General features: G+C 37.7%; 1 long non-coding RNA gene across 2 annotated transcripts in view; it reads left to right on the top strand.

Annotated features, from left to right (window-relative positions):
* The window catches only part of LOC137481163 (uncharacterized), a 187,818-nt gene that overhangs the window by 72,703 nt on the left and 87,990 nt on the right, over positions 1–27,125 (top strand). The gene's annotated exons all lie outside the window — the stretch shown is intronic.

The raw sequence follows: 27,125 nt of genomic DNA, 5'->3' as shown, positions 1-27,125 counted from the left end.
GTTTGTGAGCATTTTAATAAGCTTTGCTTATACTTTTTAAGGAAGAAAAGACCATATTGAGTTTCAATTATGTAGGCTTTGTAGGGTTCTGGGTGTTTTCTTTGCCTTTACTATTCTGTGAAACAAGGTAGATGAACACAGACATTTCCTTCTTGTGTTGTATGCAGTTAGGGGCTTGCGTTTCTTTTTGTTGGATGTGTTTATATGAAGGATACTTGCCATATTACTCTACTCAGCAGCAGAGAGCCTGAAGCAGCCTGCCATGGTTTTTCAACCACATTATGCATATTGGTAGGAATGCCTGTCACCTCACATCTCATACCAAATCTGCAACAGCTTCACTTAAATTCAGCCTCCATTTGTTGTTCCTTAGTTTTCCTTATACATCCCAGAAATCCATGTTAATAATGCAGGATGTAAATATGAGCATGTGAATGCTCATCTCGTGTATCAACTACTCAACAGATGTAATGGGCATGTATTCAGTATACAGAATTTAGAATATGAAATGTGCATCATTATGTTCTGACACATCAACATTTTCTGCATAACCTGTATTTTCCATAATTCTCAGCCTTCCATAATTATGATCCTATACCTCTCTCTTCTCTTCAAACAAAGTCCAATTCCTTTATCAGTCTCTTCCTTGTTGGCATTTCCCTCTGCGAATTCTAACAAGAATTTTGTCTCAAATTGCCTAATAGAGTAACATAAATAAGATCAATCACAGGAATTGTTTGCAGTCTGTATTCATCTCCAAGTTTGCTGCTGCTTCAGGTGAGAAGATATTCATATAAGCCTGAAAGAAAGATTATCCACTTTTCCCCAAACACAGCATTGTTCTTTAAGATGTGTTCCTCTGTCTTTCAGACTTTGTCTCTCTTTAAGGCATCTGAGATTCTTTCCCAAATTGAGGATCATGTCAGACTGCTCTGTACTTGAGCAGTGTTTTATGACCATGATCATCTCAGCAGATAGTGCTGTCTCAACTCTAGAAATGTATGCATTGTGAATGATATCATTGTTAGAAAAGTTATCCTTTGATAAAGAGACAAAAAACCTGCTCAGCTTATTCAGGGAGTGGAAGGGGGATCTGCATCATTAAACTGATTAGAATGCTCCAGAGGGTCCAGGGTTTTGTGAAGGACTTAACATGGCCCTTCTAAAAGGGCTAGTGAGTTCTTCTGTCCCTTCCTCATTACTCTTTAATTCAACAAATCTTTTTTTCTTTTCCTCTTTATTTCTTTATCCCTCACAATCCTTTGCTCCTTTCCCCTGCCAGCTGGTCCCTCAGCTGCTCCATTGATCTCTCAGCCACTCTGGCACTCCTGATATCAGACACAGTGGGAGGCAGAGTAGCTCAGAGATCAGCAGAGAGACCATTATAGAAGTGAATCCCAGAGCCCCAGAAAAAAAAAAAACTGAATTTGTTCTCTTGCTCTCTCTCCCTGTAGCAACCCTTTTTGAAATGCTTCATTGGCATTTAAAAGTCTGATGTGTTTAGTAAAAGCAGAAATAGCTACTTTCTGCAGTTGTTTCTGTAGGGTTGGAGTTCCGACTGAGCTGGGGAAGCCACACCTTGTATTGTCATGAAAGAGAGTCCTGGGTCTGTCACCAGTCTTGGGGAGGGAGTCACTCTGTGCCCTTCCAAATGCGACATGACTGCAGGACCAGTGTCTGCAACTTGAATTTGAGAGGTACTTAAGGATCAGTGTAGGGTAGAGCAGGAAGGTTGTGAGAACAGATTTTGGAGACAGTTGTGATGAATCATATCTCAGTTTTTTTCCATTTTGTTGACTGATTATTGTTTGTGCTGTGTGAAACAAATGGTATGGCAAGAATGAACTCAGACATGCCAGAATGATTTTACATAACTGTGTATGCTTTCCACCCCCTAGAACATGAAAGGAGAAGCTGGTAGAGATAAGCTGCAGCAATTTAGCAGCTAGAACTGTGCTTGTTCCCAGTGTCATTGATGGTCAGGTACTGCAGGTCCATGCTCATGCTAAAAATCAGGATGTCAGTAGCTCTTGTTTTGACAGCTCTCAAGAGCAAGCAGCTGAATTTATTTTTAAATTTTGATAGTAATACACAGTGCCAGTGGAGGTGCCACCACTGTGACTGTTTATTGACAGTCACTCTGGCCCTAAGCTTTTCCACCCAGTGATGGCTTCCATTGCCCTGTTGTATCAGTCTATATTCTCTCTCTCTTCTCCTCCTGTGTCTCCCTGTCATTCCTCATGTGCCTGAACCAGGTTGTTGCAGACAAACTGGACAAGCCGCTTTATTCAGTGAAGAAACCAAAAGCAGTGAAAGATCCCTTGTTATGACGTGCACTGGTTTACACTATAGATCACAATAGTAGTATTATTCTTTTTTGCAGGAAGATTTGAGGATATTTCACAAGGATTATTTGTATCATTACCATTCTAACCAGATGCAGGACCTTGCTCAAGTTCATCCAACAGATTAGTGGTAAAATCATAAATACCTGAGTCATCATCCTTTGCCCTGTGCACTTGTGAGAAAACTATGAGCTGAGGAATGGCAGGCTCTGGGAATCCAAAATCTGACAGTGGATCAAAAGTTGGCATGTGGTTCCTTTTTCAGTCTGGCTTGAGTTGGATAGATCCTAAAACACCCATCTAAGTTATCAACATGTCAATATAAGGATTTCACTGATTTTTTTCTGTAAATTAAGATATCCCTGCAATGGCAAAAAAAGGAATGTCATGAGATTAAGCCACTTATTCATAAAGAGCTGTAGGAATGGGGTATGCTAAAAGGGAAGGACAGTAGTAGTACACAGTTATAAGTGCCCTTAAAAAAACATTAATATTGTATAAGTGGTATTGGTAACAGCTTAAGTATATTTCCATAGGTGTATCTTTATATTTACATATTAATTAGTGGATACCTAAGATCTTATGTTACAGGAATGTCTGTGGTGTTCATGTTTTATTGACAGACTATGTCAAAAAAAAGTTGCCAGGCATTATGGAAAGCTAATTTGCATGGGATTAATAGAACGTAGGATTTCTTCTTCTGCCAAAAGTTTTATTCTTCACAACCCTGTGACAGTCAAGTGTGCAGGGCCAGAGTAACCCTGCCACTGCTGTGCCAGAGGCTGCTGCAGGAGCTGTGTCACAAACACTGCAACAATTTATGTGGAGATTTTTTTCAGTTAGAAAGTTTCTTTTCTTTGGAGTGAATGCTGCAAGCCATACAGGATAATGAGCTGTAAACAGAAGGTACAGTTTGAGATCTTCTGAATTCTGAATAAGATTTCTTATATGTGTTCTTGCACATAATTAGGATTCAAAGTGTTTGGCTAATTAGTATTGGCTTGGGCCTGTCTTAAAACGGGTACTGCTGTATTCAGAACATTGAAGAATTTACTACTGTGACATGAGATATTGGCACAGAAAGTTTGATTCAGTTGCCAGACTGTAGCTGTCTGTAGCCCTTGAAATGTCCAGTGTTGTCTGAGAAATCCATGTATGTGCAGACTGTGCTGTTTGGTGGCAGGATCTGGGGAGCTGATGGGATCCCCAAGTGCATTTGAAATGGCACTGGGCATCTCTGTTAAGGCACCATAATAAAGTTCAGCTTGTCTGAAAACAGATCACTGGTGTGGCCCAAGAAAACCTTTTACAAGGACTATCTGGCAAAATTCAGGACAGGGAATCAGGATTTTCCTCTTAGCTGTGCCGTCAACTCTGTTTCATCATTATTCTTATGAACAGAAATAGGAATTCCTATCATATTTTCATTTATAGTCTTTGTATAGAGCTTTAAAGATACAAAACACATCATAAATATGATATGCAATGCAATAATTTATGGCAGTTAAATAACACAACACTATGAAATTGACTGGTTTTCTGTGCAAAGAACGGAATTAACCAGGGTGATTCATTGCTGGGGACTCTGCTCTGCATCAGTTCCAAATAAGTGGTGTAAAAGGGAAACTCTGCTGCTGGCAGTGAGCTGCCTTTGTGGAGATGTGAAAGGAGAGTCTTGATCACTGTTATTAAAGAAGGGGTGGTGCTTTCAGTTAACACTGGTGTTCAGGCCATTTCCAGCTGAGACAGTTTGTTATTTCTATGCACCTATTTCCCCCATGGAAGTGCTAATTTCATAGCTGGTCAAATGAAAGAAAGCAAAAATTATGAGGTGTGATTTAGACATGTTAAAAATTAAATTTTGCTTTATATGTGTTAGATAATTGTTCCTCTTTCTCCCCTATGAATTGTTTCTGTACACTATTAAATAGTCCCTATGTTCAAAAATAAAAGGATCCTAATTCCTTTTGCTGTATAAAGAGTGCATTTACAGTTATCTTGGAAAGTTTTGGAAGGAACAAGGAAATTTTTCAATATCCAAAGAATTAATAGTGACTCTCAAGTTTGACATGCCCTTATCTTTTCACAGCAGAACAAGGATACTCAGTTTGCTTGCTTGAAAGTTGGAGTCCTTTTTGGAAAAACCTTTTTAAAACAAAAATAATGTGAGGGTTTTTCTTATGAAGATGTAAGAAAGACCATGTGCAATTTGCTCTCAGTGAGTTTTGTGGTTTTCCTTCTAACTGCATCTTAGATCATTTACTTATTGTAAGAATGCATTGCAAAGTGGAGCTGGCATAATGACATGTGTAGGAAAGTAGATCTTAATTAGCTGGAGATATTTTGGGGGCAGCTGATAGTAATTGTCTGGACTGTCCCATCTGGTCACTGAGGTCAGTATCATTTAGCACTATAGGCTGTGTAAATATTTGTCTCTCAAGCTGGTGCAGGCAGATATAAGTGGTGGGATTATGCCCTTGACTAATACAGCTATTTTCTAATGGCACAATCCTTACTTAAAATGGCTGATGTAGCTCAACAAAAGTTATGACCAAGCTTTTCAGATTTATTCCAGGTGAAGTTTAGCTCTTGAGATTCAAATACTAATTTTTCGTTAGATTATACTAATTTTATTTGCTTTACTGGCTGCACTTTATTTTACTCTACCATGGTTCTGTGTGATAAATCAGAAATAAAATACATTTTACACAACCCTCTTATTTCACAGAGGTGAGGAAAATTATTATTTTCTCTTGTTCTTTTTTTCTTTTTCCTTTTTTCTAGTTACATAAAAGTTATCAGCTACAGGCACATCATGCTGTAACTTGGAAAACAAAATTATATGTTTCCATTTTCATTATAAATTAAACAATCTAGAATAATTACATTGGAAGCATATGATTTAAACCATCCACCTTTCATCACAGATCTTTGGATTACAGGGATCTTCGGATTCTATTAAGGCAAGGTCAGAACAATGACATCTGAATGATATTTAGCTTGAATGCTTGTGCTTTGTCTATGCCAGACTGCAGCTTCTGGTATCTTTTGGCTGCTGTGAGAAAAGAACCAGGTTTTCCATGGGAGATGAGTGAAATAGGTATTTTCTAGATTACTTTCTAAGAATCTGTCCTCAGTATACATCTAGAGCTGCAGATTGATCCTTTGGACTCTTTTAATGTTGTTTCAGTGTTTCACTGAGATTCTATTTCATTTAAGCACCCGAATCTCAAAATTAAGTGCAGCTAATGTAACATTAAGGTTGCAATGGAAGTTTTTTTCCAGAAGGCAGTTTTACTTACATAAATAACATTGATTTTTAGGCAGCATTTGCAGGCTCCTTGTTTTTCTTGAATTCATCTGTTGTTGGTTTAAAAAAAACAGGCATGGGATCATACAATTTACCCTAATCTCTGATCTCAGCAAGCTTCAAGGCATCTTCATGTGAGGATTTCTACTGATGATGGGTGACAGCCTAATGTGTCCACCTCTGTGGTTAAAACTAGAGATGTGGAAAGTTCTTATCTTCTAAAATAAAGCACTAAAATTTCCTTACAATCCTGTACTGTAAAACCAGAGCTATGGAGAGAATTTTTCAATATGTAATCTAATGCAGATGCTTTTTTTGAAGTCTATCAAATTTGAAACTTTTTGACCCCAGCTATATCCAGAAGGAGATACTATTTTGGAGGGAAATGGAGATAAAACCTGAATACAGAGTTGAAAAACCTTCAAGAAAATGTATTTTAATTTTTCTTAAACTACAAAAGTAGGAATTTTCAATAGATGGACACAGATTGCACTCAGTGAACCAGAGAAAGTAAATTGTCTAAGGTACAATTCAGAAATACCTACATACTTTTTTCAACTTTAAAACCAACAAAGATAAACCAAAAAAAATTGCTTCAGCATTAATTATACAATGAAAGGAAGAATGATTTAGAAAGTATAATCTCCTCAAACCAGTGGGATAATAAAATGGAAAAAAGTTAGGAGGCTTATCAGTTACTTGTACAGTAACCATTCTGTGTAAAAATCCTATTCTGAAACCATAACAAAATACATGAGTAAGCATGAAGAGGTGGCTTATTTTGAGGGAGCTTTGTTTTTTTGTTTGTCCATATAAGTCATTATTCCCTTTTTAATGGAAATACAGGGTATTTTCTATTGCCTGGTATGTAGTATATATATATAAAAATGGCACTTGCTTTAGCTGCCTATGAGAACAAGTGACATAGCAGGCATGATGGTGATCTTCACTCAGCTTTCAGAGTGTGCTCTGCCTTCCAAATAACTCAGCTGTAAAACATGAGTGCTCTGGAGGCACGGGGCTGATGGCTTGGTTTACAGTCTTTTAGTTTATTTAGCAAACTAAAATAACAGTTGCTTTGTAGTCAACTCTGTGGAACAGATAAACAATAGTGACAATTTCATATGATGTATACAGACAGAAGAGGTTATCTGCACCCCCTGAGTGATGGAGCTTGTCATATTCCCTTCTCCAGTAATGCACAAGGTTAGAAATCAATGTCTTAATCATGGGCAGCTCTGGGCAATTCAGATATATCACACACAAACAGGCTTCTAATTACATTTAAGAAATACATATCATACATATATAAACTGACATAAATATCAGAGTGGTGTTGCTAGCTGTCAAAGTGGATAAGTATAATTCCCTGGGCGGCCCTTGACAGGTTCAATACCTGCTCCGGAGGTGCTATGAGCAGCATTATACGGCTGATTGAGTTATGACAGCTCCAACCCAACAGGGAAGCCGGGCAGGAAGGAATCGCCTGGGCTGCAGACAAATGATGATAAAGTGATCACTTTAAAGAACAATCTCCATAATATTTCATGCTCACTGCACGGTGTAAAGGCAGCCTTGACTGCGGGGCTAACTGCTCTATCAATTGATTTGATTCACTGCTGCAGCTACTCCCAGTCATAATATTTCAAATAAATGGTACCGTGGATAGAAATAATATCTGCATCAATATTAACCCTGAAAGGACTAATGGACACAAGCTATAATTTCCTGGACACCCTAATAATGCATTTTGACTGGGTTTGGCATAGAATGATTTTTCTTTCCCTTTTTTTGCCCTTTTTTTTTAATAAAAACAGTGTATTGTTTACTTAAACTTTCCTTTTATGGCCATAAAAGAAGAAGCTTTGCAGCTCAGGCCTCATTACTATTCTCAAGTTTCATTTTAAAGGAAATTCTGCTAAATATTATTTTTAAGTGTTTGTTTATATCTGAATATATTGTATCAAAATGACATTAAATATGTAAATGAGAGAAAAGGCATTTTTTGGGTGTGTGTATTATGTATAATTTATCTGTTCATGTATGTAGAGACAGAGGTAATAGTATTCAAATTATTTACTTAGTTATATTTAAAACACAGAAAGGAATTTTAAATTAATTATAAATGAGAATGAAGTCAAGAAAGTATTTTCTGGAAACACAAGGAACCAGTAAATTCTAATGATTATACAGGATGTTAGGGGCTTTTTTTTCCTTTAGAAATAATAAGTACCGTATGAGACAGGCTTAACATATAAGAAGTACAAGTGAATTTATGAGTTCATAATCCTAAATCAAACCTGATTTCTATTTTCCATGCAGTTTTTCACATACTCTGTAACATAATGGATGTTTATTCTGTTCTTTCATTCATAACACCCTGTTGACATTTAAGTCCCTTTTAAAGATCTTCTGTGCTTATTGTGAATCAAGCTGACAAGTATAAATTGTATAATTTTATTATTGTTATTCTTTTTCCACTACTACTGACTATTTGACTATCGTTGGATTGCACATTTTAATGTCAGAGCCATTTCCAAATATTGAGAAACCGTTTGAAGAAATACTATCAATGCGTTCTAACAAGTCGACTGAATGTGCTCTTTCTCTGATTATTAGTTTGTATCTGCTTAAGGATTATCTTTATCAGATTCTCTGTTTTTTCTTATTTGTCCCTTAAACATTTACTATAAATCAGAGCAGGAGATACTTAGGTTTGAATCTCATGAGGCTTGTTTAAATTTAAAGCTTAAACAGAGAGAGGTATTTTATGAACAGTCCTTAGTGAATGCTCCAACTGCAACACTTCACCAACCTCTGAAGTGGTCTTAAACAGGCTCCAAAGGACTTCAATTTATAGTTTTCCAGAAGATCTGGGGAATATTTGTATTTCTTAGGAGGCAGAATAAAACCTGAGGTTCTTAGTGGGTTTGGAAGGCTGGCTTGAATATGAAATTGAAAATTATGGAAGATTGGCATTGGCCTAACTCCACTATTCCCACCAGTCTAATTACCCACAAAAGCAGTGTTTTCCTCCATTCTACATCTGAGTAATCAAGCAAGCTCATCATTTTTGTTGCTTGTTACCTACAGATCAGTATCAAATTTTAACAGAAATGCAAGCACATGACTTTCGTAATGTGTTTCTTTTTAGTTCTGTTTTGTTTTGGTTTTTTTTTTTTTTTTTTTTTTTGAGCCTATGTCAACAGTACAGGTCACCATTATGTTTTTGCTGCTCAAAATCTTGCTGGAGTTCATGTTTCTACAAGAAAAACTGAAACTACCTCTTTGGCTTTCCTGTTTACTTTCTCTCTCCTTCCTGAAAAATGTTCTTCCTCCTTGCACACACTGAATAAGAGTTGTTTTGTTTCTCCATTTCAGTCCATTTTCTGCAACTTCATCCCTGTCTGGTATCTTTTTTACACTCCTCATGTCATGGAATGAGAGAATGGTTTAGGTTGGAAGGGGCCTTGAAGATCATCTGGTTCCAACACCCTGCCATGGACAGGGGCACCTTCCACCAGGCCAGGTTGTTCCAAGCCCCAAACACTTCCAGGGATGGGGCAGCCCCAGCTCCTCTGGACAACCTGTGCCAGGGCTGCAGCACCCTTATAGTAAAGAATTTTTTTCCTAATATCTAACAAAAATCTACTCTCTTCCAATTTGAACACATTCCTCCTTGTCCTGTCAGTAAATGTTCTTGTAAATAGTTTTGCTCCACCTTTTCTGTAAGTTCACTTTGGTAGTGGAAGGCTGGAATTAGGGCACCCTGAAACCTTCTCTCTTCTAGGCAGGATCCTAATTCTGTCAGCCTTTCCTCATAGGAGAAATACTCCATCCCTCTGATTAACTTGGTGCCACTCTGGACAGTAATATTTGTCATTATTTGGACCATATCTTTCCAGCATAACTCTATATGTGTGTAACCCTTCATCATACACAATCTAACTTGGCCAAAAATTGTTCTAGAACTAATACTTATTGCTTTAATTCTCTGTCTCTGCTCTATATCTGTTGAATTACTTTCTGATGATGTTCTGTAAATAAATTTCAGGTTTCACCATTTGATCAGAATGGTCAGTTGACTAGAGTCAGAATGGCTGGGGTTGGAATGAGCTTTTTAAGTTCCCCTAGTCCAGTGCCCTGCAATAAGCAGAGAGGTTGCACTAGCTTTTCACCAGGGTGTCCTTTGCTTGCACTTTGCTGTTCTTTCTGTATGTTATCTCTAAGATACAGTCCACAAATGCAAACTCAATATTATCCCTCCTACGGCTATTTCTGCCCTCTGATGTTTATATAGTGTATATATGCATATGTATATATAGTATACTATATATATGTGCATATATACTATATATATATACAGCATATAATATGCTGGCCTGTCACTATCTAATATTTCTCTATGGGTCTTCAATGTATCACAGAGCAGAGTTTTAAACTTTTGCTGAAAACTGTTTACAGCAACAAACTACTTTTCAGCATATCTGCTGTAGACTGCAGTGTCCAGCATCCTGGTGTTGTCTCTTGCTGTCACCATCCTGTAGTCCAATATTTGATGTCTACACTGTCTTGATCCTGTTGATTATTTTAGAAAACTATTTCTGAAGGAGAGTCTGTCCTGTCCCATCTGTAGCCCAAACTTTTTCAGATTCTCATCATCCTCCTTTAATTTATTGCTTGAAATAGAATATTGCTTCACTTGTGCATGATCAGAAACCTTTTGTAAAGTCTGTTTACCCAGACAACTTCTTTCCCTCCTCCCTTGTTTTTCTTCCATTAGCTCCATCACATTTGTAGTAAAATACTTGTTTTCATGTTCACTCTTTCCTTTCCTGTTATCTATCATCCTGCTCTCAATATCAAGATATCATATGCCTCACTAATCTTGATGAGTAATGAGTGCCCAGTTTCTACCTCCCACTTGTTACTTCTTCCTGTGAGCATTTCTCTCCTGTCAGCCTTCCTTATGCTTACAAGGAGCTTGCCATGAACATTTGCAGAAGTATTTCATTGTTGTCTGACAAAGCCCTGTTAAAATTTCTCTTTGGCTTTAGGTCTAAAAATTGATTATCAAGCTTCCAGCCTGAAATCTTGCCAAATTATATACAAGTATTTTATTTCTTGCCTTTTCATCAAAATTGTTCTTTGTTTTTTCTTTGAATACTCTCCAATCTGTCTGTATCACTTTTTATACTGGGGTGATAAGTTATTGGGGGTGAAGACTGTCTTTTTCAGTGTTTGCACAGTAGCAATATGAGTACTTAAGACAATAATAATAATATTATTAAAGGTAAGCTGTGAGATTGTCTGTGTAATTAATGCAGCCAAGGTGTGCCCTGGCAGCCAGGAGGGCCAAGAATGTCCTGGGGGCATTAGACACATGCTGTGACCCTGGGGGACGGTCCTGTGCAGGGCCAGAAGTTGGTCTTGAAGTTCCTTGTAGGTCACTTCCAGCTTGGCAGATTCTGTGATTCTGTGAAAATTGTAAAATAAAAAAAAAAAAGTAATTTATTTATTTTCAAATATTAATTATTTAGGAGATCTAACTTTCCACAGTAGAGTCGGATACTTAATACTGGTTTCAGATGTGACAACACAAACACAGCTTCTGGACTGGGCCAGCAATATGATTTTTAAGACAGATAAATTATAGAGTTGCATCCATTTTCCAGCTAATGTAGATGAAGTGTAAATACTTGATGATAACTGAAATGCATCCCTTTACAGTATTGTAAATGAGGAGGTGGAAAGACCCTCGATATTTTAAGGGCCAAAGAGAATCACGGGAGCAGCTTTAAAGATTAATTCCTTGTGTCTAGTGTAAAACAAGATTAAATTAGCTTGTGTGAGCTGCTGTTAGCAGATGCACTATTACATTATGCATGATTCCTGACTGCTCGTAGCATGAACAAACTGCACAGTGTTCCATTAGTGATTTTCAATGCTGTGCTAAGCTTTAAGTCACATAGACAGGCCAATGTATTGGGTTTACTTTGTGGATGTGTTTTCCAGGCAATTTCACAACCTACCTGATCACTGTTATTGATTGACCGCATTTGAAATGGATAAAAGAATTAACCTGTGTAAGGGTAGCAGAATGGGGTATATACAGTATCCTATATACTTAGGAAAATCAATAGTCCTCTAATGTAGAAAATTTAACCAGACAAGACAAAACCATCTCCCCACTGCATCAATCCTCATGCTTCCTCCCAGAGTAAAACATTATGGTTATACCATATATTTTTAATGTGTTTTATCCTTTGATGCTTCTTTTTACTCCCCCCGTAACCTTGTGGATGTACTCATGTGCGTACTGTAAAACACACTGAGGAGCTCCTGAACAGGTACATTTTTCTCCTCTCATGCCCACTTTCCCTTGAAATGAAAAACAGGCAGCTGTACGCATCTAGAGACCTGTTCCATCTTTCAAGGTGTAGGCATGTTCCTGCTTTCTGCCACTTTCCTTCTTGACTTATATCTTGTCCCTCTGCTCTCACATTCATTGTGCCTCTGCAAGTTCCATCTCCTACTTATGACATTTTCCTACCCTCTTCTGCTTTAAATGAGCATGAGATGCACACAAACACATTCTTAGTGCCTTTGCCTCATCACACCTACTTTTCAGGCTCTCCAGATAAACAGTGCTGCTTTTTGTATTCGAGTTAATCTTTCCAGTACTGGCTAATGAAATGCTTGTCCCTGAAAACTGATTAAGTTGAAGCTTGTAAACCAAATATTTTTTGTGGAAAACCCTTTAATGTTATGGCTACTTAAAATCTTTACCACAAGCATGACTGAAGCTATCATCAGAGTTGTTATTTATCATTACAGTGTGGTTTTATATTTTATTTTTGTCATATAGCTAGGTTCAGAAATAAGCTTTAGTACAACTTTAGTTGTATCACGCTTGCTCCTCCAACACTGAGAGAACATTAAACATACCAAACCTCCGGGCGTCTGGGAATTCCTGCCTTCTTGGCCAACCCCCTTTCCTTCTTGGCTAACTCTCCCTATTCACAACCTCCTCTAAAGGAATAGCCACCCAGAATGGCATTTCTGCCTCTGCTTTCAAGAAACCCAGGATACTTCAGGAAGAAAAGAGTGAGAAGCAGTGGTGCTGCTTAGGCTGTGCTTATTCCACAAGATGGGAAAGAAAAGGATAAAGAAGGGGATTTGCTATGCAGTTTTAGAATGTGCTTCCAGCCTGTCTTCTTTTTTTTTTTTTCTTTTGTAAAAATTAGAAATCTCAAAATTGTGTTCTGGTTTGGAATAAATGTTTCTTTGAACCCTTTCCTGAAATATGCAATAAATTAATCTGTAAACTATACTAGAAGGTTGGTTATAAGGCATAATATAGAGTGAGCTGGTGCAGATACTGTCTTTTTGCATAGACCTGAGCCTAAACTCCATGCCTGTCTTTGTATTCTGTTGTATAGTTTTGCAATATTTTATTTTCTGTAACCTTCTAAGCTGGTGACTTGGACTTCAAAAATGTTTTACTAATTTCAGCCCTGATGGTCCCTCCTGCTATGCTCTTGTTCTCTGTAGACTTGCCTTGTAGAATGGTGTTAGAGTGGTTGCTCACTGAGCTAATGTTGTGTTAGCTAATGACTTTAATATGAACTAGCAAAATTACACAAAACTGGTCACATTTCTTGGAGGTAAAATTGATTGCAGAAGTTACTGCATGACTTCAAAATGCCGTTAGTATTGTTTAAAAGAACCCATAACTCAAGACCCATTCTTTTCATGCAAGCCAAAGGGACGTAGAAATTAGAAAAGACAAATCAAATCACAAGGCTTTATATATGAACTCTTTCTGCTCAAATATCTGCCCAGACAGGATCAACTTGGGTGGTAAGGTCAGTGGGGTGACAGAGCTGGCCAGCAGTGTCACTGCTGTACCAATGCACGCTGTCCAAGAACTGTGGAGCTGTCGCCAGATCCCAGCGTGATGACAACAGGACTTACAGGGGACTTAGCAATATGCCCAGGAGTACTGCAAACAGAAAAACAGGCTTCCCTCAAATGTTCATATTCCTCAAAGAGAAAACAATTCTCTGGTTCATGGACATTTAAGAGATATCCGTGCAATTTTTAAGCAGTCAATGCAAACAAATGCCCCCTCAGAAGGCAAATACTTTGTAAAAAAACCTCACTATTGACATTAAGCAGTTTCAGAGCAATGCAGTAGATACTGAATCAAAGACCACTAAAGTTCTTTATTGCTGGGGGGAAAAGGTCCAAATATTGCTTGGCAAATTACTGTTTGCTAGGGGCACTATTACCAGTTGACACAATCATTGGTCAGCAAATTGGTCACATTATCGGTTAGTAAATTTGAGAGTGTAGAATTATTTATTGGTAAATTAGAGATGGCAGAATTATTGGTTGGTAAGAAAAGAATTGCAGTGATTGGTTAGCAAATTAAAAATGCTTGGTTTTGTCTGTGGATAAATCAAGGTTGGTCAGATATTGGAGGCCAAATTAAAGATGGCCTTGTTATTTATGGTTGCTCTGGTGAATGTTGAAATCCTGCTTTTTTTGTTACAAGCAAATAAACATTGTGAGGGTTTGTTTCTTTATTTTTTTTCAATTTATTATTTTGCAAGAATGTCTGTGGGTATTAATATGGAAGTAAACAGACACTTTTGCTCTCTTACTTTTTAATGGAACTGTGTGTTAACTGAAATTGCACAGAGTGCCAGGGGACTTCTGAAATTGTTTTTATGAAGTGAATATTAAAGAAAGGTGTTAGATTTCCAGAGCTAAAAACTGCAGCCTTTGCAATTCCAGTTCTATGCTGGTGCACTGCAGGCAGGACAAGCTATTCCTCATGGGCTGATAGCTGGCACCAGGAGGAGCTGGTGATGGGAATCTCTTCTGGAGAGGCTTCCTTGCTGCTTAATAGCTGAAGTCCTGCTTTATTTGTCTGTGAACTGAAAGCAGCAAAGATATTGAAGAATAGTGCCTTCGGGACAGTAATTTCTGTGAGATGTGGGGATTTCTGTGGGCAGTGGCTTCCAGCTGCTTACCTTCCTTCACAAAGCCTAAAGCACTGTGACAGAGTCAATATCCAGGTGCTGTTACCAGGCACTGATGGTTTTCTGCTGGAGAGCTGCAGCTGGAATCACCATAGACCTGCTAGGCAGCTCTGAGAGCAGCTGTTTTTAATGTCATTGCTACCACAAATGATAGAAGCTTCCTATTGAACTAAAGCACTGCAGCAGAAACTGTTTTCTGGCATTTCCATGTTCTCAGTTGCTTTGAGGTTTTTCTTCTTTCTCTTTATGTGCAGAATTTCTACTTAAAAGCAATCTTGCTTTTGTATACAGTGTCAGAACAATTCTGAAGAAAAAGTGTGTTTCAGTATCATTTTAGAACATGGTGAGAAAAATTCCGTTCACTTGATGAACTTTGGAAACAATGCACAGAACAGGATGGTTCAATAATTAAGTAATTTTAGATTTTAACAATGCTGAAAACAATAATAGAATATGTGTTAAGAAAAATCTATGGCTGTTGATATAGCTGTTGAATTCTACAATGGAAAACGATGCTAATTAATCAGATTTACTTTTCCAAAGGGACACTATATAATGCTTTTGACAATAGTACAGATGGAGTCAGGGAGGATGCATTTTAAAACTTTAGGAAAGTCTTAAATTTTAAAACATTAAAATTTGCTTTTTATATGAACTCCTATAACAACAATGCCCCTACCTTTCTTGTCTACTAATTCTGCCAAAAATGATGTGTTTATTTGGAAACAGTAAAGTATGTCTGACATTTTTAAGACACAGCAAGGGGGGGTTTTTGCAAAAGTGAAGGGGCTGAAAAGGAATTTTTATCCTGCTAAAGAAGCAACACAATCACAAGATATCTGAGTTTTATAAATCTCCTGGATTGTGATAACATATGCTGCTCATTTTTTGGTGTTTTCATTGAATCCAAAAGTTAGGACTTGGAATACACTAGAGCACTTCTATAACACAATGATTGTTCAGTGTTGGGTCCAGCTTGAACTGTTCATCTGGAAAGTTTTAGCTGAAACCATCATAATTAATTTGAAATGGTTTGACTAGTTCAGAAAAAAATAATTGTAGGGCTCCCCCTTACCCCGGGTAGAGGCCTGCATGATCTCCTCTCCATAAATGAAATAATCCTAATGGTGCCAACCCCATTCTGCTCCCAACTCTCAAGTGGGCTCACACTGTAAGGCATCCCAGTCTGGCTGTTGCATACCCTGCAGTCTTTGCAGTGGTGACTGGTCTCACCATACTCGGATCCATAATCAGATTTTCTCAAAATCTGGGGGTATTCAACTGGGACAGATTGTCTTCAGTTGTTATTCAAAGGCAGCGTGAGACAGGGAATGCAAATGAGCAAAAGAGCAGCCATGGTAAAAGGAAGAAGTGAAGATGGTATGGAAATACAATAGGACTCATGGATGGCACTTTTTTTTTCCTTCCAACAAAACCCAATAACTTGTAACAGAAAACAGCTCAGTGCAGGAAGGGAGAGGCAGGCCATTAACCTTTTGTTAGAAAACACCAGAGTTTTGGTCTATCGCTATTTCAAACACAAACAAGCAAAGGATTTAACAAGAAACCACTGGTTGTAGTTTCAGGTGGTAAAATCAAATTTAGAGGTAGGTTGATTCCTCAAGCTATTTATCTGTGTTCTTTCTAGGCTCAGTGCAAAAGATGGAATAAATCATTTTACTGGGGCTCAATGGGTCTACCTCTCCTTTCAACTTTTTATGAGAGACAAAATCATATTTCTTAATTTGAAAAAAATGTTGTCAGGTTAAAATCAGCAATACTATATCTGACACTATTAAGTAGAACAATTGGGTAAATTAGTTAAAATTTAGCTTAATAGTGGGAGTCTTCACAAAATATGAAGCTTATAATGGAAAGCTTGAAATTTGTATGCAGGCAATCTTTGTTCTGACTGTGACATTCTGAACTTCCATTTTGCTGGTATTCATTAAGCACTGCATAAACTGAGACCTCTGGCTTTAAATGTAGGTATTTCTAATCAAATCTGCACCCCTGTGGTTAGGTGAGATATGTCCTGTGATATTGCTTGTGTCCCTTGATTAAAGAAATTATATCATTGCACCTCTTTGAAACTTCTCTGTGCTAAATGTCAATTTTACATTTTACAGTTCTCAATTTTTACATTGTTGACTGATTTATGTAGTGTTTCTAGTAAAACTCTAGACATAGAACATTTCACTTACATTACCAGCAAACGTTGTATAATTTTTTTTTGCAAGCATTTGCCTTTTGCAATACAAATCATTGGCAATTCAAGGATTACAATCCCTGCATTTCTAGAAAACATTTGAGAATTTTCAAAATGGTTGTAAGACATTTCATGAAACGAAAAAAATGAAAAGACCTTTAGATTTTTTTGTGCCAGAAATTTCCTTTTTGCAAGAGTACGCAAGTTATCATTAAAATTTTGAGGCAATGCTACATTACTGTTGTGATAATGGCCAAATAGGTGAAGTTCAAAATCTAAGAGCCTGAGGTGATTAAAAAATTTTAAATATCTCATTTGAATGGGATAACATGAAACGTCTTTGTCACACATGTAGATCATAAGACAACTTCTAAAAATAAAAATAAATGTAAAACTGTATCCTTTTTGCCAGCTGTGGACATTTGAAAAGCTACAGGCTATTCAAATTGTGCTGTGAATAGACCATTCTCCAGTGTAAGCAGAACAAGTTCTTCCCAGGATTCAAATAAAATATTTTTCATCTTCACTGTGAAGAGCTTTTTCCTCTGCTTTTCTTTATAGGAATAAAAGGCCTTTCTGTTCTTTCAGTTGAGCGACCTCTGCCTTTTAGGGAGAAATGAAGTTTCTGCTCCACTCACCCATTACCACCACCCAGAAATTCTGCAGCTTCTGTGCCTGAGCCAGGTGAACAATTGGTACAATTGGGGATGGGAAGGAAGGAAAGAGAAGTATGTGTGCACACATTTGTACTTTTTCTAGCAAAGAAGGCAGGAAGATTTGTGATCACGAGAAAAAGATCTTAAAACACCTTTCAGGTAGAAATGGATACATTTTGTAGTATAGCAATGTGATTGGGATTTAATTTGAAAGTCTACTGTTAAATGGCTCAGGCAGCTTTGCAGTTGCCAAAAGAATACACTTTGTGCATTCAGTTGTGCAATGCCCAGTCTGCAGCATCAGTCACAGTCCATTTAGGTGATTTTGTTACACTGCAGTTCATTGGAATTTCACTAAACTGTCTCAGCAACTCGAAGAACAGAGGTTTGGGCTGTTTTTTAAATTTTTTATATTTTCAAATAGCATTTGTTAGGTATTCTTCAAGTTATCCTGGACATACCTTGTGCTTGAATAGTGAAATTGGAGATTTGAAGATATAGGGTATTATTAAGCCCAAAGTCATCATGGGCAAAATCTAGCCCAGCTTGTTGTAACATTTGGAGATTTAAGGGCTGAGACTCTTGTCATGGTGCACTTGTATTGCCCCTGGCATTAGGTGTGAATAAACAGATTTAAAAGGGGCACAGTTTTAACAGTACTTATATAAACAATTATTCTTTCATGTCTAACAAATCCTTCAATGTTAGTTTGTAGATGCATCATGTCTGTAATGGATTTCAGCTATTGTCATTATGGATCTGGCATCATTCATAAGAATTGTACATTGTATGCTTTGGTTCAAATATACCTGTCTGCACTAAGTTATTAGGAAGTTTTAAGATGCATATGCACTTTTTAAAATATGAAGATAATATTACTCCTATCCTTTTAAAAATTGACTAATGATTGATTTTAGGCAATAGTGTACCTATGTTCCTGTAATCTGTGTGTTTTATTTAAATTGAATGAAATTATTTGCATTATGTAAAGTAATAAGTAAGTTAAAGGGAAAGTCTTTGTAGGCTGCTGTTTTCATTATGTCCTAACCTTAAGTAGAAAGAAAGCCAGGCCAACTAGTTGTTCTTGCTTTTATTAAAGTTCCTGTTGGCAAAGCACTGATGGGACACATTAATCTTAGCATTAATGCTGCGGAAAAGGGGCTTAGAAGCCTAGGATGAATAAATCATTCCAGAGCCCATTTGGATCTGTTGGCACCTTCCCTGTTATGTTGTTGCTGGATAAAAAGGCTTCTCTAAGTGTTAAAGGGCTGGATAACACAATTGGCTTATTGCAGAATGGGCCTCAGTAATTTGTGAGTGTGCTGAGTGGGGGTAGCAAGCAATGGGGCAGGGTGGTTTGAGCATGTGGGCTGGCACTGAGAAAAGTCAAGACACATTTTCATCTGTCCCCAGTAACCTGTGCAGTCCTTGTCATTGGGGCCGATGGTGCTAGTGGTGCTTCCAGCCTTGCCCTGAGGTACTTGTTGACACTAGAGAGGAAGAAGAGTAGTTGAAATGCTTCCTATTTGTGTTACTTCATTAAAAGTTTTGGAGCCTCAGGGACGAGCCATTTATTTTGTAATTCAAAAGCCACATTATCCATTTATCTTTCCCTTGAAGACTGTCACTGAATATGTGAAAGGTAAAATCATCAGACTCCAAGAGTAACTTTTTGCTTCAGGTCCCTCATATCTTGCTCTTTTCTGATCAGCTTTTGGGTTTTTTTTCAGTCCATTTGTTTCTGCAACACACTCATCCGTTTGTGGTTGGCTCAGAAGCCCCTCACTGCTCTGTTTTACAAAACTGCCCTGCTCTCAGGACTCTCCTTCATAACACAGCCTCAGAAATGGGTTTTGGCTACCATTCTCCCTGGCCTTTTCCAGATTCAGTTCAGATGCAGTTCTGTACATCTTCAGTGTAGGATGCAACTAAAATTTGTCTCCATGAGGTTTCTGAGGTGGCCTAGGTGAAGGAGCTCAAGGAAAGAGGGAGTGAGCAGTGAAGCTGGAAAGTTCACAGCCCTTTCACCACCCAGCTCCCGAGGCCAATAAATCAGTGCCTGCTGTGATATGTTTTCACTGGCCCCAGGTGGGCTTTTCTGTCCTCTGGAGCATTCTAAGCACTTAAAAATTAATGGGGTGGGATTGGTCTCTGGGTGTTTTTCCCGATTTCCCAGAGCTTTCATTGCTGTTCCATGAAACAGTGGCTGCAGAGAACAGAGGAAGGTAGTCATATGGCAGTAGCTACACATTTTCAGTAGCAGCCAGTGAACAGTTGCATGGTACAATTTACACTCTCTTCTCTGGTCTGTTCTTCAACTGATGAAGCAGGTATTATTAGCCAGGCAATAGTCAAATATTTGAAATAAGCATATAAAAGAAGATTTGGAGAATAACGCATGCTACCATCTATTAAGCATTTCACGCCCTCAAGAGATGCACTGGAGTGTAGAAATTAAAGCTATATCACTCTATTTTTACCTGACACATTTGCTGTTGAGACAGCTCTATTTTCTCAGTGTTTTTTATTCATAAAACAAACTTGTTTTATAAACAGAGATAATCTTTAATGCAATGGATGTAATGTACAACAATTATTTTGGATAACTTTTAGTTGTTAGCACAAATCACAGTTAAAATAATATTCAAACAGAAGAAAGATGGAAAACAGCATGAAATGTCTCAATGCATTTTATTTTCAATGAAATAATAGACTATTGCTGTACCAGTTCTATCACCCTGTACATGTGCTGTAATAGATAGAAATCTACCTTTTTGAGTCATGTGGTTGTCAGTGGACTTGAGAAGGAACACTGCTTTTCATATACATGTGGTCCTTATAAAGCTGCTGGTTAGCAACAGTTTGCAATTTAAAAACTCAAGAAATGAGCAGTATGTGGTAATGGAACACCAGAAACAGAAGGGAGAAGACAAGAGTCATTTTTGCTTGTTCAGAATGTGACTTTCCCAAGTAAATAATAATAATTTCACTAATTTCTTAAGCAGGGGAACAAATCCACATGTGTCTATCTGATACAGCATCTTATTCCTTTTCTGCTTCCTGTCCTCTCCCACTGTCTCTGGACCAGAGCTGTGCCAGGTACAATGGCTTGTGCAGTGACCTAATGCTGGGCTCTCTTTCTACAGCACAGTTTGTGAATAAACTCTATATCTAGTTTTGTTCAAAAGCCTCCAAATAGAGTATTTATTAAAATTACAGGTTTTAGAACAACAGTGACTCAAACTTTTGACATTAAAAAAGAGACTCTCTAATTCTGAATTGATTTGCAAGCAAATGTTATTATAATAAAAAATCCCTTTCTGAATTTCTCACTTTTCTTCTGCATTTTCATGGTGAGGTCCTTCCAGAGTGGCAGGGAATATTCATGCCTGCAGTGGTCTCATCACATTGTGTCATGTCAGAGAAGGCATGGGAGCCTGGCTGTCTGTGGAAGGGCCAAGTCTTAATACAAGCACCTTTTATCTTAGAAGAATGTGATATCTAGTGCTTGGTCACTTGCTAACAGTTGGAAAAGCAGAATCTGGCCTAACTTATAATAATAGTTATTATTAAATTGCATGGTGGGCCTGAGTCTAATTTTACTCTTATTTTATAGAGCCATTGACTTTAATGGAATTGCTCCAAAATTCTCACTGGCATGACTGTGAGCAGAATTAGGCCCAATAACTGTCATGTAAAACAAAGTCATTCCATCTTGTAAACCATAAAGCAGGTTACATGGTAGTTAAGTGTGGGCCAAAAACATTAATCTTTCAGATGATGTTTAATGGCAGCCTTGGATGCTTGCAGTCAATTAAAATTTCCTGGCGCATTTTCATAGGACAAGGAACGTTTGTTACTAATCATGTCCAAAAGAAATTCTAGCTGGTGTAATTGTATTTTACTTAGCTAAAATTGTCTTTGTGCTTATAGTTAGGTTGTTACTCTTCACTCTGTCTTTTAGAAAACCCACAAAATAGTGGAGTTATTTTGGTGCAGATGATAGCTGTGCTATCACCCAGAAGCAGCACAAAGCAGAGTTCCTCTTACTCTGTGCTGTTGAACTGCAAAGTGTCTCTAAAGTCTGAAATTGTGAGGGGGAAGGAAGTGTCATGATTGCTGTTTTAATATTTAGGGACAGAATCTCTGCTAATATAAATTACCATAGATGGTTTGAAACATCATTTAATTGATCTGCCTTTTATCTCTTAAAATAATGTACATTTTAATTGGCCATGCCCCTTTGGTTTTATTGCTTCTACCTATAAAATACAATATTTTATGCACTTTGGTCTAAAAAAATTAAGAAAACAGCCTACAGGCTATTACACTTGTTTCTCCTTGTGTAAATCCTGAACTTGGTCCGAAGTGACTCTGAAGCACTTCAGATCAGCTACCATAGCAGTAAAAATCCCTTGAAAATACCTCTATTTCTGCCTGTTTCTTTGGGCAATCAAATCTGCACTTTGTTTAACACTCATGGAAGGTAATGTGAATTTTCCCAGCCATTGGGAAGGTGGGGCAGTGTTACCATGCTAGGGAATTTATGCCAGATTAAGAAAGTGCCCCGTATGAGCTTCCACTGGATCCATGGAGAGCAGTGTGTTCCTTGCATGCCTTGTGGGAAAGCCTGGCACAACTGTGGATATGAGAGATTAGGAAAAAGTCTAAGGGAAAGAACAACAGCCAACTCCCAGAGCTGCAGAGTGGCTCAAGAAAATGTGGTGATCTTCCTCTCAATGAGTTATATGTTATTTTTATATCATTTTTACTTCACTCTCTCTCAAAGTGGTGTGTGCAGGGAGGGAGCAGCTGATCAGTTTTATGAGAATATGTTGGGAACATGAGTCAAAATGTTCCAGCAACCTCCAGATGCATCCACAGACAAAACTTCATCGCACTCTATTAAACAAAAACACCCTCAGAAACTGATATCACTGGTACTAAAGTCTGGTAGTGTTCTAAAACATTGTGCACATGCTTAAAGGCATTGTAAAAAGCCAAAGAAGGTGCATGTGAGGCGATACCAGCATATTTTAATTAAATATATCAGGAAGCAAGAGTGCTTGTGACCAAGCCAGAAAATGGAATACAAAGAGTGTTTTGGGCTTACCATCTACAGGTCTCCTAACCTGAAATATTTTTTTTTTTGCATTTCAGTTTCACAGTACTGTATACTCAGCTTCTGCAGTTCAAGTCCATAACAAATTATTTGCATGCTGTGCTGGGATTAAAAAAAAATAAAAATTGAGAAACAGCTCTGTTACCTCTACAGTTTGACTTCAATTTATTCTCAAACTCAGCCAACAAACACAGTCCTCCTACACTTGTAGAGCTTCTGGTTTTTCTTGGCCCATACAGCCCTTTGTCCTCTGGCAAAATTTCACTGGAAACTTTGTGCAAATACTGTTTGATCTTTACCAACTCATCTCAAGGAAGAGAACTCATGTTTTAGCTTCTTTTCCTTCTCTGCAGAGAGGAAAAGAGGAAGGTAGAAATTTTATGTGAGGAAACAACTGTGGTTGTTTCTGGTCTAGTCTCAAGCACCTCAGGAATTCTTGGACAGCTGTGACTGTGTTCCATATGTTCTTCAGAGAGATGTTTACCAGGATACCAGTGACTGTAATAAGTGTAATGGGATCTTACTTTATCTTCTATCTGTATTTTCCATGCAGTTTATTCAAACTCTTACCCTCTCCAGAGTGGGAGGACTCTGAAAACTTCCTCTTTATTAAGTTCAATTCAATTCTCTTATAGGAATCAGTGCACACCTATGTAGGAAAAAACCCTAAGGAACTGTAGCACTTGGTTTTTGATCACTGCCACCACTGCTGACCAAATTATGCTTATGTGAAATCAAATATTCTTTCACTCTTTGGAAATTTAAAATGAATTCTCCAGACTCTTGACTCCAGAATGGTTCTGAGACTAAGGAATAGCGAAAATGAATGAAAACACAGAAATTTAAAAGGCTAAAGGATTGATGCAGAAACACAAGTGTCTCTGATGTCAGCATTAGCAGTGAGACTTGTCCTGCTGCTTCCCAGATATACACACTCCACAACCATCTACCCAGTTTCTGCCAGGACTCATAACTGTATGAAGTAGAATGCAGCAGTTTGGCTGATGGCTTCCCTCTTTGCCTTCTTTCTTTTCCTCCTGCACCCTTTAACAGCAAATTTTAATTGGCTGCAAGACTTTAGGTTACATTCTTCTGCCTGTGTTCAACTGATCCATAAGTATCTGCTTTCATTTGCCTCCCCAGCATCCTTGTGCTCTCACTATTCTGACTTCTGCTGCTTGCTCATGCTGAAGTTTTGAATATGCCAGAATAACTATCTTATCCCTTAATCAGAGGAATCTGCATGTCTGGTCAACCTTTTTTTTTTTTTTTTCTCCTGATATCAAGGTGGCAGAGCTATTAAACAGCAGTGTCTAAGAAGAGAAGAGGAATAGTTTGGAACAGCTGTGCAATTTGTTAAAAGGAGAATGAGACAGTGAAGAGTTTGTGCTGAATGGGGTTGTGGAAATTTAACAGTTTACCTACACAAAAGCAACATGAAAATGGATTAAATATCTTTAGTAGTAAAATCAGGATGCTGTCATGGATGGTATTTTCTAAAATATAGTACTGTGTACAATACAGGAACATTCAAAAACCTACTATTATTTATATGAATTAATAAATACACAGTGAGTTCTAATTGCCAGCTCTATTCTGAATTCATCTTTGTTTAAGGCTTAGAAGGGTCTGACTCAGACACAAACTCCTTCTGTTAGTAATTCAAGCTATTTTTAATAGTGCAAACTGAGTTCCTTTAAGAGATTGTTCTAAAGTTCTCTTTGACTTCAGATATCTTCATGTATCACACTAGATATGTATCCCAGATATCTGAGCTGTGTGGGAAATGGGTATGCTCTAACTTACACAATGTTTTGGAAAGGCAACCTGAAACAGGAGATTTTTAGATGTTACAGTGGCAACCAAAGGAGTGTGGGGAGCCAGCCAGGCAGAAATACTGTTTAGTTCAGTGGCTGGGCTTAAAATGAAAAACTGTCAATTTTCTGTTTTAGCAGGAAGAAACAGTTATTTGCTTTTTGTTCACCTACCATGGGGAAATTGTTTAAAAAAAAACTAAAAAAAACAGCAAACTGAAAAAAAAAAAAATAAAAAAGGTTGCTATCCAGTATGCATTTTCAGATAAAATGCATTTCTCTTTAGACATCTTGGTAAAACAGGAAATGTTCCTATAAAGTATTTTGATCACTGAAAGTTGTCTTTTTCTTAAAATATTTTTACAAGCAAACATTTATGGCAGGTTGGATTGATTTAGATTGGTGCATCGTTTTTATATTTTTGAGTTTTAAGAAATAATTAGATCCTTACTTCTGAAATGTGAGAGAGAATTTTATAATTCTGGGCTTGGACAATCCAATCCACAGAAGGACATCAAGCATGGTTTGTTCCTTTCATGAACAAGTTATTTGCTCCTCCTGTATCATTGCTGATTCATTTGGACTATTTACAAGCTTTTTAAAACTATTAAACCTCTCCACTCTGTCTTCAAAACTTCCTCAAAACTGCATCTTTGATTTATGTGGTCAGCATTTACTCCCTAAGGTCTTATCGACCTTGGCAGTGTTAGAAATCATATTTTCACATGCATAAATTGCCCTTGATTAATTTCTCTGGTACAGTTTGAATACAAATAACCTTCCTTTGGCAGTTGTATTTTTTACTTTTCACTTGTTTATCTTTAAGAAACATGATGTGAATGTGTGTATGGAATATACTGGAAAGTGGTTATTGGAGTTTGGCTAAGAATGTGCATTATTCTTCTTGAATGTGTTAATGCTAGATGGATTTTTTTTTGAGTAATTTTTTTCAAATTTTCCTTTCAGAATCATACAATTCCCAGTGACCTTTGATGTTATTCTCCCCCATAGTAGTTAAACACTTCTAAGGACGGAGTGAAATAAATTTTCTCATTGTAGCATGGGACACATACTCTATAATAGTCCTCCTTATTTGATTAGCAAATTTAAAAAAGGTAAAGGTTCAGAAAGATTTGGAATCTGTGAAATTTGACTTCCAGTAAAAAGCCTGCCAGGACTGCAGACACACTAGAGGTGATTACATCAGACAGCAGCCAGGAGAGAAATCCAAGAATAAAACTTCACTATCAGTACCTGAGCATTAAGAAAATATCTTATGCTCTGTAACCAAGTGGTTTCCAGACTGGGAGCATGGAATTTGAGCACTACACATATTTCCCACATTTGTTTTACATGTAGGATGTGGCCTTGCAGGACAAGCAGCTTGACATCCACAGGGAAAATGAAAAAAAAGGTTGGAAAGTAAAATTCCTCAGTCCAAATTCAAGCTCCACAGCTGAGCCATTATACCCTGGTGTGTAAAGGAAAGCGCTGTATTGGAGAATGTGTTAACTGCCATGGCATTGTAAAACTCCTGGGGTTTGGGTACCTTCTGAAACAGCTGACAGTGCTAGCAGAAAGCGGGTAACCCTTTAATTTACTTGATCAAGGTAAACCTCACGTAACTGTAAGCAAAAGGAGGAAGATAAAGTGAATCTAGCAGCAGATAGTTATTATTGAGTCATTCAGCTTCTTGAACCTGTGCTTTTTACTGGCCTGTTGGAAGTGGGATGAATGATTTGTTGGGTCTCTGATACAATGTTTGCATTTTATCTGTAGATACAGTGAATATTTCCTTAGTGATGCAACTACAAAAAATATGGGTGAATGCACTACAAGATTGTCATAGTTCATAGAGCATTAGCTTCTACACATAATTGTGGAGTAAGAATAGAATTTTTCCTTCTCACTTGAAGACATATATTTTAAGTTCCCTTTACAATGTTCTCACCAGAAATTTTCCTAACCCTTGGCCAAATTTTTTGACAGCAGTATGAGTTCCATTGTCTAATTCTTGAATTGTGTTTGAGATGGAAACAATACCTTCATTTTCTGACAGCATTTTCAGAAAATTTGGCATCAGTCCCAGCACTACCTCATGCTCTATGACAGGGACTGGCAAAGGATGCACCTTCCAGTGCTGTCTGCAGTGGCTCTGGGAGGGCTGCACTGCAGCCTCGGGAGCAGCACTGCAGAGCACTTGCGCCTTGGCGACTCTGCTGTCTGAAGGACAAAGCCACCAGAGTAATCTCCCCATTCTCAGTGTGGTGCACTGGCACCTGTGCAACACTGAAATTCTTCAAAGAGGCACAGCAGCAATACTTAATATCAATGACCTGAGCATTTCAAGCAGAAAAGATCCATTAATTGTGAGCCCTGTTCAGCTTTCATATGAAGAATCCTCTTTTCCCATTCAATATTTTTTTACAAAATGTTGATGCTTTTCCCCCCAAATGTTATCCTGTGGACTTTCTTTTGTATTCCTAACTATCATTTCTGCTGGTAATCTTTCAGATCTTTTACTTTGTTTAAAAAAAAAAAAAGCCTTTTCTGTGGCAATCTAATATAAGGAATAATTTAACAATGGGAGCCTGGAGGCAAAAGTCCCCTTGTGTTAAT

This window comes from Anomalospiza imberbis, chromosome 12, assembly GCF_031753505.1.
Source record: "Anomalospiza imberbis isolate Cuckoo-Finch-1a 21T00152 chromosome 12, ASM3175350v1, whole genome shotgun sequence".
Taxonomy (NCBI): Eukaryota; Metazoa; Chordata; class Aves; order Passeriformes; family Viduidae; genus Anomalospiza; species Anomalospiza imberbis.
This window is presented reverse-complemented; position numbering and strand designations above follow the sequence as displayed.